This window comes from Lepus europaeus, chromosome 5, assembly GCF_033115175.1.
Source record: "Lepus europaeus isolate LE1 chromosome 5, mLepTim1.pri, whole genome shotgun sequence".
Classification (NCBI taxonomy): domain Eukaryota; kingdom Metazoa; phylum Chordata; class Mammalia; order Lagomorpha; family Leporidae; genus Lepus; species Lepus europaeus.
The window spans coordinates 21,051,240-21,068,724 of NC_084831.1; the positions used below are offsets into that span (position 1 = coordinate 21,051,240).

Sequence of the window (17,485 nt, forward strand, 5' to 3'; positions counted from 1 at the left end):
AGAGAGAGAGAGAGATGGCTGGCGCCGTGGCTTAACAGGCTAATCCTCTGCCTTGCGGCGCCGGCACACCGGGTTCTAGTCCCAGTCGGGGCGCCGGATTCTATCCTGGCTGCCCCTCTTCCAGGCCAGCTCTACTATGGCCAGGGAAGGCAGTGGGGGATGGCCCAAGTCCTTGGGCCCTGTACCCGCATGGGAGACCAGGAGAAGCACCTGGCTCCTGGCTTTGGATCAGCACGATGCGCAGGCCGCAGCGGCCAGAGAGTGAGAGAGAGAGAGAGAGAGAGAGGGGTCTTCCATCTGCTGGTTCACTCCCCAAATAGCCTCAAAGGCAGGAGCTGTGCCGATTGGAAGCCAGGAGCCAGGAACTTCCTCTGGGTCTCCCACATGGGTGCAGGGGCCCAAGGACTCAGGCCATCTTCTACTGCTTTCCCAGGCCATAGCAGAGGGCTGGATCGGAAGTGGAGCAGCTGGGACTTGACCTGGTGCCCATATGTGATGCCTGCTACCGCAGGTGGCGGCTTTACCTGCTATGCCACAGCACCAGCCCTGGAACGCTCTCTTGCTCTCTCATTCTTTTACTCTCTATCTCAGTCTCTCTGCCTCTTAACTTAAAAAAAAAAAAAAAAAAAAAAAAAAAAAAAAAAAAACGCCACAAAGTTTGCCAAGATCCAGCTATTAACAACAACTGCTCCCAGATTGTTGCATGCCTGTGATTGATTTTCAGAGTTCTGAAAAAGGTGATTCTTTTTTTGCCAGTGTCATCACGGCTTTCATGGAGAAAATTTTTCAAATATTCTCACTCTGACATTTTTGCTAACACTGTCTCCACTTTTTGAGAAACTCTTTCAGCTTAATCATTATACTTAATTTGAGATTCAGTCCTTTTAATTTTAAAATTTTCAATAAAAATTATTAATAATGCTTATCTTAAAAATCTCCTTCAGTGTAGCTGGTGCTGTGGCTTAGTTTGAGTTCCTGGTTCGAGTCCTGGCTGCTCTGCTTCTGATCCATCTCTCTGCTGATAGCCTGGAAAAGCAGAGGAAGACGGCACAAGTGCGTGGGCCCCTGCACCTGTGTGGGAGACCCAGAAGAAGCTCTTGGTTCCTGGCTTCAGATCAGCTCAGCTCCGGCCACTGCAACCATTTGGAGAGTGAACCAGTAGATGGAAGACCTCTCTCTCTCTCTCTAACTCTCAAGTAAATAAATTAATCTTAAAAAACAAAACAAAACAAAAAAAACCTCCTTCATTTTACACTAATCTTTTTAGTGTTTATTACATTTGCTACCTCTCTTTCATAGGTTAATTTTCTTCAAAGGACTGAAAAATCTAATTATTAGTTCGTATTTGTAGTTGAGAGTTTCAACTAAACAGTTTCCCTCAGTGTAGATGACAATCTTTGCTCAAGCGTTGATACATACAGGTTACAGTACACATCTACCCCTAGTGACTATGGAAGAGGCGTTAAGTTTGGAACAGCTCGGGGTTCTGGCTTTTCATAACCCCAAACAGAGAAATGGCAAAAGGAGACGGAGGCTGACCTCAACAGACAGGTTGCTTTACTGTGGCGAAGAGGCTGGCAACAGTCTCCAAAGACACCGCAGTACAGAGCGCAATTAGGGCTGAGGTTTTATCTGGTGAAGGAGGGAGGTTTGCCACTGTCTTGCAGCTGGTGGAAAGTGGGGAGTGGGGGGCCCTTGGAAACCCTGGGAACTTTTCCCCTTATCTATTTCACAAGCTGCCCTGTGCAGCTCACCTGTTTTGCAAGGAGTCTGGCGGAGGTTCCAACTGGTTCTGCACCAAAGGTCTCAATTAGAAGGGAAGAAAAGAGGCACCGGGGAAAGGGAGGGGGGTGGGAGGAAACGGGGAAGGGGCAAGGAGCCTTTTATGAAGGGTGAAATATTAGGCAATGTCCACAGGTAATTCATTTTCATCTTTCTCTTCCAATCATTACATACATCATTTGTGATACAGCTGGCAGTCTACGCAAGGACTCTTATAATGGCTGCCACAGCTTTAATCTAGGAAGAAACAGTGCAATTACTTACTCACTTTATTTTTTGCTTCCTGTTTTGTTGGGAGAGGTCTATAGTGCTTGTTTCTTTCTCTAGCCTCAAAATTCATTCATTCATTTACAAAATATCTAGTGTCTGCTATGTGTCAGGCACTAAACCAATAAATATTGGAAATTTGGTGATGAATATAAAGTCCACCACCTCAAGGAACTTCTATTCTCCTAAGGAGATACACAAATATTTATAGAAATGTAATTTCAGAGTGATAAGTACTATGGAAAATGAAGAACAAAAAGTGACAACAGGTGAATTATTTCAGATAGGGTGACAGTTTCTCCAAGACAGTATCAGCAGAGATGTATATAATGAAAAAGAGGGCTATAAGATATAAAGGAGGGCTTTCCAGGAGAGAAAAAGCTTAAAGAGTAACATCTTGGCCTGTTTGAGAAGCAACAAAAAGACCAGAGTCAGCAAGTGAATGAGAGGTAGGAAATGAGATGAGATCACACATAGCCCCTAACAGTAACACGTGATAAGGAGCTTGGGAAGGCAGTGAGTACTTTATTAAGCAAGAGACTCTGATTTGGTTTACATACACTAAATGCCACAAAGAGAACAGACCCTAAGGAAATAATGCCCTTGCCAGGCCAACTGTTCAACTGTTTGGAAAGCATTTCGGCCGGCGCCATGGCTTAACAGGCTAATCCTCTGCCTTGCGGCGCCAGCACACAAGTTCTAGTCCCGGTTGGGGCGCCGGATTCTATCCTGGTTGCCCCTCTTCCAAGCCAGCTCTCTGCTATGAACCGGGAAGGCAGTGGAGGATGGCCCAAGTGCTTGGGCCCTGCACCCACATGGGAGACCAGGAGAAGCACCTGGCTCCTGGCTTTGGATCTGCACAGCTCTGGCCATTGTGGCCAATTGGGGAATGAACCAGAGGATGGAACCAGGTCTCCCATGCAGGTCCCAAGGACTTGGGCCATTTTAAACTGCTTTCCCAGGCCATAGCAGAGAGCTGGATCAGAAGTGGAGCAGCCGGGACTCAAACTGGCACCCATATGGGATGCCAGCACTGCAGGCGGGGGCTTTACCAGCTATGTCACAGCACAGGCCCCAATTTACCACCTTTTTAAAAACATCTAACATACCCGTTTAGAATCCTTTGTACACAGAGTCCTGCTGAAGTAGATGAAAACACTCTGCAAACCTACACTCAGCTGACTTCAGCTGACTCTCTTTCAGGCTCCCTTGAGTGTGATCCCAAGAAATCCTTCCAGTTCTTACAACCTGGTTAACAGCACAAGTCACATTTCTGTGGCCAAAAAAATTGCCACCATCTACATTTTCCCTGATGGACTTTCTATAGACAGATAAAAGTCATCACCACACTAGTCAAGTTCTTCCATAAATAAACAGACAGTCAACTGACTGTGGTAAAGTTTGTGAATTCTTTTGGCTACTTTATTTGGTAGGCAAGACTGACCAGCATATCATGGTATTGTCAGCTGTAGGAATATTTATAGTAACTACACTTAACAGAACACTATCAGAACTTACTAAGAACTTTTTAAAATATATTTAGGCTGTGGGACCAGCACTGTGGCGCAGTGGGTTAAAGCCCCAGTCTGCAGTGCAGCATCCTATATGGACACTGGTTCGTTTCCTGGCTGCTCCACTTCCGATCCAGCTCTCTGCTATGGCCTGGGAAAGCAGAAGATGGCCCAAGTCCTTGGATCCCTGCACCCATGTGGGAGACCCTGAAGAAGCTCCTGGCTTTGGATCAGCACAGCTCTGGCCGTTGTGGCCATTTGGAGAATGAACCAGCAGATGGAAGACCTCTCTCTGTCTCTACCTCTTTCTGTAACTCTTTCAAATAAATAAATCTTTAAAAAAAAAATCTTAAAAATATTTCCCTTAAAAAATATTTAGGCTGTGCCAAATTCTTTTTTTTTTTTTTAAAGATTTTATTTATTTAATTGAAAGTCAGAGTTACAAAGGGAGAGGAGAGGCAGAGACAGAGAGAGAGGTCTTCCATCCAATGGTTTACTCCCCAATTGGCCGCAACGGTCAGAGTTGCACTGATCCAAAGCAAGGAGCCAGGAGCTTCTTCCGGGTCTTCCACATGAGTGCAGGGGCCCAAGCACTTGGGCCATCTTCCATTGTTTTCCCAGGCCATAGCAAAGAGCTGGATCGGAAGTGGAGCAGCTGGCTCTCGAACTGGCGCCCATATGGGATGCCAGTGCTTCAGGCCACAGCGCTGGCCCCCGGCTGTGCCAAATTCTTAATAAAAAATTTAATCAAGAATAGATGTTCTAAGAGTATTTCTTTCCTTCTAATGTTTATTTATTGGTTTTCCTCTACTTGAAAGGCAAAGTGAGAGAAAGAGAAAGAGAGGAAGAGAGGGAGAGGGAGAGAGGGAGAGAGAGAGAGAGAGAATTTCTTCCATCTGCCAGTTCATTCCCTGAATGCCCAACAGTCAGGCCTGAGCCAAGTCGAAGTCAGGAATCAGCAACTCCATCCAGGTCTCCCACAAGGGTGGCAGAGTAGCCTTACAATTCCTAATGCTACTTTTTGGAAAATCATCCTTTAAAGTCATCTATACAATAATCTTTAATTGTAATTAACACAAATTTTCTACCAATAGCTTCCAATATAACAGTAAGACGTGCTCCACAGGAAAATTCTAAAACCAGGGTAGAAAGTATTGAGAAGGAACAGGTTAAGCTGAATTTGCTCTGAATTAATAGTCCAACAGTTCCATTGCATTCCTTCCAACACTCTTTAGACCTTTCTTCAGTTTTTACTAACTTGTCAGTCACACAGCACAAGAATTTCTCTAGTGTTTGGAGAACCAGATTCCACAGAACTCAAATTCCAAAACTTTATCTTCATCCTTCCTTAATCTGTAAAGCTAACATTTCCAAGAGAATCACATTTTTTTTTTCTTTTGGGTGCTATGGCCTGATACATGGTATTATATTCCAGCATGAATACTGTGTAAATGTGTTGCTTACAGTTACACAGAAAAATCTGTATTAAATTGCATTTATCTTCTAACATTCTACATATCTTATCTAAATGAGGATACTTCAAAAAGTTAATTGAAAATGGAATTAAATGATTTTGGAAACTCTCCCTTGCATATTAATCCTATATATCAAACAGCTTTCCAGGAACTAAATAACGTTTACTCTACACTATACTAGCAGAACTAAGTCTTAAGTTAATATCCTATACTGGAGTGCATGGATTTAAGTCCCGGCTCTGCTTCCAATTCTTGCTTTCTGCTATTTTGCATCCTGGGAAGCACCAGGTGATGTTCTTTGTCACCCACATGGGAGACCCAGTTCTTGACTCCTGGGTTCAGTCTGGCCCAGACTCAGCTGTTGAAGGCATTTGGGAAGTTAGCAAGTAGATGAAGTGTTCATTCTTCCACCACTCCAATAAATTAATTTACAACAAAAAGCCAGAATTCATAATTTCAGGGCTGTCATTTCAGTCTAGAGAGTAAAGAATATTGAAGCGAGTTTTATCACTCATTATTTTAAACTTTTCAACAAAATTCTTATCTGCAAGAAGCAAATTCGGCAAGCATGGATACTTTGGGATTATAAACCCTGGAATCAAAGCATATAGGCTCAAATACCAGCTCTGACACTAACAAATGTCTTAGACAAGTTATTTAACTTTCCTAGGCCCCAGTTGTCTGTAAAATGTAAATAATAATAGTGCCTTTCTCATCAATTTAACATACAAATTAAATGAGTTAATACCTGTAAAGCTCTTAAAAGAATGTCTGGCATATATAAGTATAATATGTGTTTCTTATAGGAAAATAAATATTTTAGACATAAGATAAACAAGAAAGAAATGTGATCTTGAGTGAAATCAATAACTAACTAGCTTCTCTTAGTTTTTCAAAATGGCAAAATATTAAAACTATTAAGGGTAAACTCCAAATAACAAGAATCTTAGAACAGATTAAACAAACTGGGCCCATTGTCCTGATTAACCACTATCAGTTAACTTTGATTCCAAAATTCTATAAAAGAACTTTCCATACATGTCCCAAAGAAAAGATGTTTTCAAGCTCCTGGGCAATCTAACAATGAATATGTCAATCACATCCTGTTACTTGACAAACACACAGACATACATACAAACAATCACAAAGAGGCTCATGAGATCCATCTGTGAGTTGACATTACATTTATGGAATGCTTTTCATGGGTCAGGCACTATGCTATGTACCCTGAATATAACTAGTTCAACATTTTTAGTAATTCTATCAAATAGGCACTTTTTATTACTATTACCATTTTGCAGATGACAAAACTAAACCACAGAGAGTAATTTGCCCAAGGTTATACATACACACTTTATAAGTCACCAACCTGGGACTCAAGCTCAGGCAAACTAGCTTTAAACCTAAGCACTCAAACCGTAGCTGAGTAACGAAGTACCGCAGACAAAACTAATGATTTTTAAAAGCTGATCAAGGTAGAAATGTATGCTATGCTGTGCAAGGGTCACCGACAGCCAGAATTCATAAGTATAAAATGATTATATGGTAAAGTCAAATTTTCTTTATCCTTTCTCATTTTCATTCTTCCCTTAGGCCTCGAGTGAGTATGGGTTAAAGTGAAGAGCTTTAAATAGTGTCTGGCACATAGTAAGTGCTCATTGAGTGTTAAGAGGTGGTAGTGGTAAAAATAGCAGAGTATGCCTAAAGATCCTGTCTCATTCTAATGGCTGGATAGGCTAGGAACTTCTCTTTACCATCTTTCCCCTGTGATTACAGGAAAACAGGGACAATAAACGCAGTCCACTGTCACAGGCCCTCAAGACTCAGTTGTACTGCTTTTGCCTGACCATAAACATATGAGCAAACTGCTTCATTCCCCAGTCCTCTTTTCTTGGTTTACAAAGACTAGAGTGGTGCCACAACAAAGTAGAATAAAGCAGCTTTGTAACCTTTTGACTAGTTGCCAAGAACAGAAGTAATACTTGTGAAAAATAACTGAATGGACCTAAACTTTGACTGCTAAATGGAAACTTTCAAAGTATTCTGATAGCTCTGCATAAGACCAAGCATTGTCAACCTCACAATTCCCCATTACCCCAGTCTTTAAAATCATATGCATAGACACAGTAAAGAACAGACACTGACAGATATGGTCATGGCAAAAAGGCCTCCCTCTCTCAACTGTTGTGCACAAGCATTGAGGCTAAAAGCCTTATAGAATTGAGGACTATATTAGAGAAAAAAAAAAAACAGCAAACTTGAACATTTGCAATTCCAAAAAGATAATACAGGAAAATATTTAGCAGTCATTAGAATTTTTCAATCTTCAGGTACTCTGCATTATTAGGGGATGTCAACGAAATACAATAAAACAAAACAGAAAATATTGTAACATCTCACCGGTGGAATTAAATATTGTTTCACAAAAACTTCTATTTCAATTTGAAGTATTAGCATGTACATATATATGTCTGAGTACTCATACATATATATATGTATGGACAACAATGTGAAATGCATTGCATAGTGGCTCATGATCAAAAGCTAAAGCCACTTTCCAGAAATAAAAGTCTGACCAGTCATAAAAGGAGAAAAATACCAACTTCAAACTACCTAGGAAATATTCAAGGTTGGTGATTCTCTGAAGTAGTTTTATAAAGGCAAACCTCTGAAAGGGGGAAAAAGAAACATTGAATAATAATCAACAGTTCAACAATTTTTTGTTTTTCTTTTCTTTTCTTTCTTTCTTTTTTTGGACAGGCAGAGTGGACAGTGAGAGAGAGACAGAGAGACAGAGAGAAAGGTCTTCCTTTTCCGTTGGTTCACCCCCCAACGGCCGCTGCAGCCAGCGCACTGTGGCCAGCACACCGCGCCGATCCGAAGCTAGGAGCCAAGTGCTTCTCCTGGTGTCCCATGCGGGTGCAGGGCCCAAGCACTTGGGCCAACCTTCACTGCACTCCCAGGCCACCGCAGAGAGCTGGACTGGAAGAGAGCAATTGGGACAGAATCCGGCGCCCGGACCGGGACTAGAACCCGCGGTGCCGACACTGCAGGCAGAGAATTAGCTTATTGAGCTGCGACACCGGCCAACAATTTTTTTTTTTGTTAAACTCAGCAATTCACAGGATATGAGGTACCAACACTAAATAAAAATATGCTAACAGGAGCTACATAAATATAAGAATTGGGGCCAGCACTGTGGTATAACAGGGAAAGGCGCCACCTGCAGAGCCGGCATCCCATATGGGCACAAGTTCAAGACCCAGCTGCTCTACTTCTAATCCAGCTCTCTGAGATGGCTTGGGAAAGCAGAAGATGGCCCAAGGGGAAGAAGCTCCTGGCTCCTGGCTTTGGATTGGTCCAGCTCTGGCTGTTGCAGCCATTTGAATAGTGAATCAGATGGGAGATCTCTCTCTGCCTCTGCCTCTCTGTAACTCTACGTTTCAAATAAATAAATCTTTTTAAAAATATGATATAAAGCAAAGATTTTCCATTCTTCTAGCTATTAACTGCCCCACTGAGTATGAGAGACTGGCCTGTTCTCTGCAAAGCTCCAGTCCTCACTCTCAGGAACACTTCATCATCAGAGTTACCTCACTACTGCTTCCTAGCCTACAGCAGAGGAAAAGTGGTAAAAAGGAAAAGCAGATTTGAAAAATCCTGCTTTATTTTAAATTGCCACCACAGATATTTTCTAAATTTGATATATTTGACAGAAAAATTCAGTGAAATAATAATTACCACAGTATTTTTAGTAAGACATTTATGTACTATTTTTAATCCTAAAATGTACTCTTAAGTCTGAAATACTCTAAAAAAATCATACTCATATTATGCTGTTGGCAGAGATTATAATTTTAATATTATCAATCCAGTAGGAAAAAATTAACATTATTGTGTTAAATTTTCCTCTTGAGAAAGGGGGAAAGAAGCAACAAGTGAAGCTGACCTAAAGTTTTTTAGGTACTATGGAAACTAAAAAACAAAGTCAATTCCACCTGAGAACAAATCATTCCCATCCATTTATTCCTGAAGTTACAGTGCTGATAGCAACAAACTACCAATTTTCCTAAATTCAGTAATTGTTACATTATTAAATTTCAGGTGAAAGAAAACTAATTTTTTTTAAGATTTTATTTATTTATTTGAGAGGTAGAGTTACAGACAGTGAAAGGGACAGAAAGAGAGGTCTTCCTTCCATTGGTTCACTCCCTAGATGGCCGCAATGGCCAGAGCTGCACCGATCCGAAGCCAAGAGGCAGGAGCTTCTTTCGGGTCTCCCACGTGGGTGCAGGGGCCCAAGGACTTGGGCCATCCTCTACTGCTTTCCCAGGCCATAGCAGAGAGCTGAATTGGAAGAAGAGCAGCCAGGACTTGAACCGACACCCATATGGGATGCCAGTGCTGCAGGCGGAGGATTAACTTACTGTGCCACGGCACCAGCCCCAGAAAACTATTTTTTAAAAATGAAAACTATTGGGCTGGTGCCGTGGCACAGTGAGTTAAAGCCCCAGCCTGCAGCACTGGCATCCCATATGGGCGCCGGTTCAAGAGCCAGCTGCTCCGCTTCCGATCGGGCTCTCTGCAGTGGCCTGGGAAAGCTGTGGAAGATGGCCCAAGTCCTAGGGCCCCTACACTGCATGGGAGACCCAGAAGAAGTTCCTGGCTCCTGGCTTCAGATTAGCACAGCTCCAGCCTTTGTGGCTAACTATGGAGTGAATCAGTGGATGGAAGACCTCTCTCTCTCTTTCCCTGCCTCTCCTTCTCTCTCTGTGTAACTCTGACTTTCAAATAAACAAATAAATCTTTAAAAATAAATAAACAAACTGATAACCAAATCCATATACAAAAAAAAACCACTTTCAACAAAAAATTAAATGTGCACGTAAAGGTAAACAACATTCTTAACACCAACAAGTGAATCACCAAAACAAAGCTTACTCTTTTCAGCTGCACAACAATACATTTTTCTGACCATTTATTTTTTGAAAAATGATTATTACTAAAAATTATTATTACTATGAAAGATGTATTTAAGGACAGTGTTATGACAAAACAGGTAAAGCCACCACCTGCAACTCCAGCACCCCATATGGGTGCCAGTTCTTGTCCCGGGTGCTCCACTTTCAATCCAGTTCTCCGCTATGGCCTGGGAAAGCGGAGGAAGATGGCCCAAATCCTTGGGGCCCCTGCATCCGCATGGGAGACCCGGGAGGGGTTCCTTGCTTCTGGCTTTGGGTTGGTGCAGCTCCAGCCATTGTGGCCATTTGGAGAGTGAACCATTGGATGGAAGACTTCTCTCTCTCTGCCTCTGCCTCTCTGTAACTCTGCCTGCACCGCAGGCAGGCCGTCGCCTTACCTACTACACCACAGCGTAAGCCACGTAAGTTTTTTTTAACAATCTGAAGATAAAAGAATGTAAAAAAAGTTAATTTGAGGGAGCATTCTATTAAAACACTGTCTTTGGGGCCAGTGCAGTGGCGCACTAGGTTAATCCTCCACCTGCGGCGCTGGCATCCCATATGGGCACCGGGTTCTAGTCCTGGTTGTTCCTCTTCCAGTCCAGCTCTCTGCTGTGGCCCGGGAGTGCAGTGGAGGATGGCCCAAGTGCTTGTGCCCCTGCACCCGCATGGGAGACCAAGAGAAGCACCTGGCTCCTGCCTTCGGATCAGCGCAGCTCCAGCCATTGCGGCCATTTGGGGAGTGAACCAACGGAAGGAAGACCTTTCTCTGTCTCTCTCTCACTGTCTGTAACTCTACCTGTCAAATAAATAAAATCTTTAAAAAAAAAAGCAAAACTGTCTTTTTCTCCAAATATTTCCAAAGTAATTAACTTCCTTAAGATAATTTTCCTAAAAGAGTGATTTGATCCTCTTCTGCCCTCTTAATATATGGATTTTGCCATCTGAGAAACGTAGGTAGTAAAGGGTCTATAATTTGCTTAAGCCAGCATTAATAAAAAGATCAGGCAAAACCCTCCTCTGAGATTCGCAACCAAAAGCAGTATTCTTTTGTGTTTTAGAGGAACTGGATTTTTAAAAATTTAACTCTTATGCATAAAAGACCATGAACTCTGGAGCCAAATTCATCTGTCCCACTAAGTCACTGTATTACTCTGGGGAAGTTACATAACTTCTGTGTCTTGGTTTCCTCATATGAAATGAGGATAATAATAGTACTTCATAGAGTTGTAAGGATTAAAGAGTTAATACATGTAAGCAACTTAGAATAGTTCCTGACTCAAGAAGTGCCATGTAAATTTTACTTTTATTTTTACTTTTTCACAACAGATTTTTACATTTAAGTTGTGAAAGTTTTCCAAATGAAAAGTTGATTGTACTTATAAAGAATATTATGTATCTATTAAGCTATGATGCAGGTTAACTCAAGAAACTGATACCCAAAAGATGAGAAATCATTGTTTCTAAAACAGAAAATCAAAAAATCTAGTTTTAAAATTATTTACCATTGTCCTTGGTAAGAAGTGACACTTTCTCAGGACAAAAGTTTATTTTAATTCCAATTATGTTAAGTTTTATATTTATTTCAGAAATGTACAAATAAGACAAAATTCAGAATTTAAATGTAAATGTCAGGGGCCAGTGCTGTGGTGTAGCAGGTTAAGCCATCATCTGCTGCACTAGCATCCCATATGGGTGCCAGTTTGAGTCCTGGCTGTTCCGCTTCCCATCCAGCTCCCTGCTGATGGCCTGAGAAAGCACTGGAGGATGGCCCAAGCCTTGGGCCCCTGCACCCATGTAGAAGACCCGGAGGAAGCTTCTGGCTCCTGGCTTCAGCCTGATCCAGCCCTGGACGTTGCAGCCATCTGGTGAGTGAGCCAGCAGATGAAGATCTTTCTGTCTCTATCTCTCCTCTAACTAACTCTACCTTTCCAATAAATAAATAAATAAATATTTTTTTAAAAAAGTATAATTGTCAACCCTGTACAATGTCACATATTTAATATGAATAACCTAATTACATTATTATAACTTAAAACTGGTACCCATTGGTATTTGCTGAAAAAATTGTACTATGAAGATTACTACTGGGGCCGGCGCTGTGGCATAGTGGGTAAAGCTCCCACCTGCAGTGGGATCTCATCTGAGAGCTGGTTCGAGTCCCAGATGCTCCACTTCCAATCCAGCTCTCTGCTATGGCCTTGGAAAGCAGAAGAAGGTGGCCTAAGGACTTGGGCGCCTACACCTCCATGGGAGACCCGGAAGAAGCTCCTGGCTCCTGCTTGCAGACTGGCTCAGCTCGGGCCATTGTGGCCATCTGGGGAGTGAACCAGCATATAAAAGACATCTCTCTCTCCCTCTGCTTCTCTGTAACTCTGCCTTTCAAATAAATAAATAATCTTAAAAAAAAAAAAAAAGATTATTGCTAAAGTTTCTGCCAGAATGAATGCTTGCAGGCAGCAGTGATGGGCCAAGCGATTGGGTTCCTGCCACCCACGAGAGAAACCTGGATTGCATTCTAAGCTTCTGGATTCAGATTTCAGCCCCCACTAGGTTGCTGTGGGCATCAGAGGAAGGAACCAGTGAATGGGAATTCTCTATGTGTGTTTGATTCTCTCAAAAAAAATTATTATTTTTCTAGTGAGAGAAAAAAATCGAGCTGGTACAAACATTAACCAAGCTAATAAGCAAGTGTATCAACACAATCTGTCTTAAGATCTTTAAGATGTTAAGCCCTGACTGACTTGAGCTGATGTCTTATTTACAGTAAGTGGGTACTATTTAAACTACGTATTTCTTTTTCTGATTTAAAACATTACTTACTTTATATTTAAAAGGGGAAAAAAGTAAAAGACAAATTTGTTAGGCCCATATTTTAAATGTCTGTTTTTAAGTTTACTATAAATGACAAAGAAAATACCTTAGTTATTTCTATGTTTAATAATTAGCTACCCTAGGACTTGATGGTACCAAACACAAGTATCGAGAAAGGGGAGGGAATTTAGTACAGCAATTAAGACCCTATTTGCAATGCCCTCATCTCCTAGCAGAGTGCCTGAGTTTGAGTCCAGGTTTTGCTCCCCATTCCAGCTTCCTTATGAAGTGCACCCTGGGAAGGTGGCAGGTGATGGCTCATGTACTTGGATCTCTGCCAGCTATGTGGGAGAAATGGCTTAAGTTCCTGGCTCAGTTCCAGCTGTTGTGCCACTTGGAGAGTGAACCAGAGGATGGGGAATCTCCATATGTTTGTCTATCTTTGTCTCTCTACCTTTCAAATAAAAAAATAATAATAATTCAGATGGCATGTTTCACTATTTGCTATATTTTCTGACAATAAAGTGTATCACTGTGAATAAGGCCATGTATAACTTATGTCCTATATTCTATACGAGAACATGTGCTTATATTTTTAAGTTAATCAGAAGATAGAAAGTCCACTTATTTTCTACCTTAGTATAAATTAACAATTCAACCTTTTGGTATAAACCAACTATTTGAATGTTTGGCAATTATAAACTATTCCTAATATTTTTATTTAAAATGTATATTTCTATTTTGAACTATTCTTCATCCATTTAAATCACATGGGCTAAAATATCCTGTTGTTATGTGCAGAACACAAAAATCTTTTAAACAAATAAGTACCAAAAGAGAAGTTCCACGTGTCTTTTATTTGTAACCAAAACAAGAGAATGAAGTCATGAAGTGGCATAGGGAGAACACAAAAACCATGATACCGCAAGACGCAAATGGCAAGAACATGTTGGAAGTACAGACTGTCTCAAATGTTTTAAGCCACACCTTACTAGAAACATATCATAGGGTTAAAAGATAAAAATTAAAACATGTAAAACAAAGTACAGTAATAGGTAAAATGACAAAAAATTAGCCAAACCAAAATAAAACAAGAAAACCTGGTTCCCATAAAACTAATATGCAAAAGTATATTTAAATTGAGCCCTCAGGGTTACAAGCTAAAACTCTGCCCAACTTATGTAAAAAGTTTTACAGAAAACGGATTCCTCTCTGAGCTTTAAAAACACACGCTAAGCTGTCCTTAGTGATTTTTAAAATTTAATCTAATTTTTGCTGGTGGCGGTGGACGGCAGCCTTTCAGTAATCACAGAGTCTATCACGGTGTCCGCAGGAAGACCAGCAGCATGAACACAACTGCCCTAAGACAACACCAGCGACAAATCCCACTTCAGTTCTTCTGGGCAGGATCTATATCATAATAGACCAAAGTCATTCCAGAAAAAATAGAGGGACGCCAAAAACTTTTCAACTTCTACCTCTGCACAACAGTCTTTTTCAAGTTCCTTTTTAAAGGCAAAATGACTTCAACATGGATTTTTAAATCTCTATCACAAACTTCTATATAACTTATATCATTCCTATAATACGAACATATTGTAATGACATGACCACCTAAGTATTAAATTGTGCTCTCCGCCGGCGCCGTGGCTCAACAGGCTAATCCTCGGCATAGCAGCGCCGGCACACTGGGTTCTAGTCCCAGTCGGGGCGCCGGATTCTGTCCCGGTTGCCCCTTTTCCAGGCCAGCTCTACTGTGGCCTGGGAGTGCAGTGGAGGATGGCCCAAGTCCTTGGGCCCTGCACCCGCATGGGAGACCAGGAGAAGCACCTGGCTCCTGCCTTCAGATCAGCGCGGTGCGCCAGTGCGCTGGTCGCAGCGTGCCGGCTGTGGCGGCCATTGGAGGGTGAACCAACAGCAAAAGGAAGACCTTTCTCTCTGTCTCTCTCACTGTCCACTCTGCCTGTCAAAAAAAAAAAAAAAAATTGTGCTCTCCAGAATACTACGGAGATCTACATGGGCTTACACTTAAACAGGATTGAGAAATACAAAGCTCAGAATTAAGAAAGGTAAAAGATGGAGCTGCATCAAGTTGTAGGTCCAACTACAGAGTTCCCATAGCTTAAAAGCCCACAAACCCTGCAGGTAAGAAGTCAGCCACACTCACTGGGATTAGTTTTTAGGGCTGGGAAATGATTAGCCAGAATTAAGAGTTTCTAGTGTAGATGCTTTGAAAGGAGGTTTGGAAAAGAAACTTCCAAGGGGCTTCTCTCAGCAGTCAGTCAAGCCCTGAAAACCAACCAGAAGGGTCTTCCTCTGCTGCATCTAGGACTAAGGTGGCCCAGCGCCAAAGTCCTTGGCTAAAAATAGGTGAAGGGAACAGTCCGGTTTTCCAATAAGCACGGTCTATGCCTCACTCCTCTGTGTATGTATCACACAATGAGGGGAATTTTTCTATACCACTTAGTCAAAACAGAAGCAGATGTTAAAAGCTGTGCTCTGTTGACACCGAAGCACTAAATTTTAGAGCTTACACAAACTAATCACACAGAAAACCTTTGCTATAAAATGCTAGACATACACCATAAACACCAGGAAAACAAAAATAAAGGTAATCTAATCCTGTACTTCAGATCAAAAAATTTGGGAAATGGGGCACTAATCACTACTAAATCTAATCCTATCATGTTATTGATGATTTTAAACCTCTGGAGAAATTTAAGAAAGAGGTCCTAAGTTTTAAAATAAGAAAAAGATGGTTTTAAAACTAAGGTAGCAACAATAAAAAAAAAAAAACACAGAAGTTAGAAGGCTATTTTAAGCAAAAAGTACTGTAATAAGTCTGGCGTAGGAAGAAACAGGAAAAACAAAACTTGTTAATACAGTAAAAACGGGGGATCCACGAGGCAATGATACACGGCTGCACGCCGAGTTCAACTTCAGAAAGTTACTCTAAAATTACTACAGTGAACTCTCCAGCAGAAAACGTTTCAGTAACAACACACTAAGCTCATAAATCCGGGGTTAAAAGTTTCCCAAGAAACTCCTGTCCGCCACCCCGTGACTGTCCCCAGCCGCGACCCGGGGCGGGGCGCCCCCCAACATCCGCCTGGGTCTGGGGCCTGGGCTGTGCGCATCCTCGCTCGCGGGACAGAGCGCACAGGAGTGACAGACCGTCCTCAGGCCCTGTCAGCGACCGACCTCCCCCACCCGCACCCGCCAGCCGCCCCGGGAGCCTGCCACCTGTTAGCAGCTCTTAAGAGAGCCCCCGACACGGAGCTCCCAGCCTTTTGTGTTTAACTACGGAGGACGCCGCCAGAGTGGAGTCCGGGCTAGGGAAACCTTTCCAGCAGCGAGCTTCCAGCAAAGCCCTCCCCCAGCTAAGAAAGGGCAGGACAACCCCGGGCGAGGCGCTCGGGTCCCCCACTAGTCCCCGGGAGGAGCGAAGGGTCGAAGGTGACGAAAGCTGGGGGTCGAGGGCCCGTGCCCCTCACGGGAGGCGCGGGTCTCGCAGTGGAGAAGAGCGAGCCCTAGGTGGAGGTGGGCCGTCCCGCGGGGGCAAGATCGGCCAGAAGCTGGATCCGGAGTCGGGAAGAGCGGGGCCAGAACGGGAGGCGGCGGCTGAGGCGAAGGGCAAGAAACTGGGGTTAGGAGGGCGCCGATGAGGCTGAGGGAAAAGAGCAAGGCGAGAGGTGCGCGGAGGAAGGCCGGGCTGAAGTGGAAGAAGGGAGGCCAGCATGAAGGAAAGGGCTGAGGTGAGGGAAGCATTCCAGGGACAAGGGACAGGAGGAGACCCCCCTCCCTCAAGGACCGAGGCAGAACTGTTGACCCGTGCCCTTACAGGCTGCGCTCGACCGACCACGCTCGGACCCGTCGGCGGCGGAGACTCACCCGAGGGCGACAGAACTCCCACAGCAAGACATGGGGACCGGTCCAGAGCCACAGCAGGACCGAGCAAGCGGAGGAAACCGCGGCGTTAGCGTGACCCGGAAGCGCATCCCTAGGAACCGGAAGTCAGCGGCCAGGGTCACCTCACAATCCACACCTCGTTCCGCCAGAACTCTCTGGGCGCATGCGTCGGGCTTCTAGGGGGCGGGGAAACAGCCTAGGCCCCGCCCGCCGCCGCCCCCGAGAGCCCCGCCCATGTCCCGCCCGGCTCGGCGCCACGGAGTCTCGAGACCTGCAGGCGAGGCGCAGCTGGCCTTGCTGCCGGTGCCAGTGCCCGGCGTGGACGGAACAGTGGTGATTTTTCAAAAAGGGCTTTTACGAGCTCTTAAGGTGCGTGTTCCTAAACGGAACAGGACAGGAAGTGCTCTGGGAGATTCAGGAAGACTGGGAGAAACGGGTGGGAAGTCTCGCAAGACACTTGGGAGGGTAGGCCAGGGTGATATTTTTATCCCCAATTGAGTTTATTCCTAATGTTATATTGAGCTTATAGTTAGCTTCACTTCTTGCACTTTACTTTTAGAGGCAGTTTTAAATACTTCGTTCATTTTCAGTTGCAGCCCACTCGTAGGCAAGAAGCTGGGTTGCATTCAGGCTTGGTGGAGTTCACTCTGTTGGGGCTGGCGTGCCAGCCTGACGGGGGGACGCTGCCTGGGACACCAGCATCCGTACTGGATTGCCTGGTTTCGAGTCCCAGCCCCACTCCTGATTCAGGCTCCCTGCTAGTGTG

The 17,485-nt window shown here is 43.5% G+C and overlaps 1 protein-coding gene across 4 annotated transcripts in view; it reads right to left on the bottom strand.

Annotated features, from left to right (window-relative positions):
• Positions 1-16,818, bottom strand: part of EYA3 (EYA transcriptional coactivator and phosphatase 3) — a 107,916-nt gene extending 91,098 nt beyond the window's left edge. For 2 of the 4 annotated variants that reach the window (XM_062190754.1, XM_062190751.1), the window contains exon 1: positions 16,702-16,817. The gene's annotated coding sequence lies outside the window, so the exon portion shown is untranslated. Of the gene's footprint in view, positions 1-16,701 lie in introns of all 4 variants that reach the window. The other 2 variants (XM_062190752.1, XM_062190753.1) reach the window with 2 other exon arrangements.
• Positions 16,819-17,485: the final 667 nt, after the last annotated feature.